This window comes from Neolamprologus brichardi, chromosome 13 (assembly GCF_056152115.1).
Source record: "Neolamprologus brichardi isolate AB-2024 chromosome 13, ASM5615211v1, whole genome shotgun sequence".
Taxonomy (NCBI): domain Eukaryota; kingdom Metazoa; phylum Chordata; class Actinopteri; order Cichliformes; family Cichlidae; genus Neolamprologus; species Neolamprologus brichardi.
The window spans coordinates 11,482,472-11,484,465 of record NC_142116.1 but is presented as its reverse complement, the minus strand read 5'-3'; positions in this window follow the sequence as shown (position 1 = coordinate 11,484,465).

Below are 1,994 nucleotides of genomic sequence, written 5' to 3'. Positions count from 1 at the left end.
AGAAAACCACACTTTATACTGGGTGTGGGTGTGTAATTATCTCCATTAGACCTCTACACCCTTTTTTATCAGTGCCTCCCAGGAACCGGAAGGTCAAGTGCAGGCGTAGACCACACTGTGGCTAAGCAAGGCTTCAGGCTGCCTTTAATAACAGCATTTGATTATACAGAAGTTGTGGCTCATCATCATGGAGTCATTCTTATTCTTATATCTCCTAAAGCAGTCTTCCCTCGTCTCCATGCTCTACATGGGAGCATCAGACTGAGGAGGTGTCACTTGCTGTTTGTTTTTGTTCAAGTGTTATACAAGAAGCCCGAGGAGAGGCCAGAGTGCTTATCTATTCAGCGGACAACGGATTCTGCAGCTGCGTCTATTCCCCCTCCTGAGTCATGGTGCTCAAAACCACAAAAAGAGGGAGGGGGTGCAGTGAACCGTATAGAGGAGAGTCACCCTAACTCTTCTGGGGAAACACACTGTCACAACATCATCATCATCATCTCTGAAGTTGAGACAAACAAGAAAAATTGTAGATTAACAAAACTAAAAAGGGGGAAATAAAAGAAAAAGCCGACTGTTTTCATGTTGCAGTTTAAAATGTTTGATTTGCCTGCAGGAAAGTAATTGGCTTGCGTTTTCATGCAGCTTGAAGGATTAAAAAATGGGGTTATGGCGGGCAGGCAAATTAAAGTTCTGATAAGCTCATAATCACTGTGGCATTCAGATTCAGTAGGAAACATATAAGGCGCACCACTAAAGCCTTGAACATATTCCACGCTTGGATTCCACTAAGGCTCACATTTCCTGCCAGGGATACACAGTGCATTTAAGGTAAAGGTCAGCATCCTGATCACTCCCTGCAAACACACTGCAGTGTCCTGGGGAGAAGATGCTGCCACATTCACCTTAAAAATTTTAATTGGAGTTATTTTTAGTATGCCTTTAAGTGGATGAAAGCCATGCGTAACATTATATATTTGCTATATGACATGACTTGACAGTTGCCCCCCAGCTGTGTAAAGAGCATTACAGATGGATTAACACTGCATTTGTTTAAATGCCCCCCCACACCCCACTGGTTTCAGAAACCAGATCATTGAAAGTCCATGTGCAGTGACTAAATCATAAACAAAAACAAGTAGAGCACACCTAATAGCCCTAAATGCACAAGCTTCAAAAAGCCTAATTGCTATATGTCATCATCAATTTCCCTTTGTTGCCCTGTCTCCCTCCCCCCACACCTCTTATGTCCCTCCACTGCCTGCTGTGCTGATCTGCTTTGAGAGAGGAAGAGCAGGATGGGGAGGGGGAGGGATGAGGCTGACCAGTTCTGGAGGATTCCTTCTCATTCTACCTCCATCCATCCTTACCGCCACGCCATCTCTCCACCCACCAATATCCCCTACAGGGTGAGTCGTCCTGTGTTAGCATCAGTGTTTCCAGTAGAGCTGCAGGAGGATGAAAGAAGGCAGTGTAACACACACACACACACACACACACGCACTGCCAAATCTTTTCCCCTTTCTTGTTCCTTTACTAACATTCTTCCTTTAATGCTTTTGCCTCTTCAGTTCTATTTTGTCAGTTGTCTACCATTTTTTCCTCTCGTTTGTTTTCTCATTTTTCTGCTCCACTCCAAATCTTGCAGTGCCATGCAGTGTATGTTTGTGTGTGCACACTATAGGCCATAGTGTACACTGTATTGGCAGTCCACTCTCATTTACTCCCTCTGCTGTGTTTAGAGGCCAAGTGAACACACAGTGGCAGATGGAGAAATAGCAGGGAGAAAGGTGCAGTGAGAAAACAGATCAAATAGGTGTGAAGATTTTGAAGTGATAAAGAAGGCGGAGCGATCCATATGCAGACGTCTCTATAATTATATTTAATGCCTCTGCATCTTTTGTCATCTCTTACACAGCTGCATACACACAGTCTCAGAGGTCAGTTAAGAGGCAGAATATGGAGTACATGGGCAGAGCATTTTACATTTGCAGAAA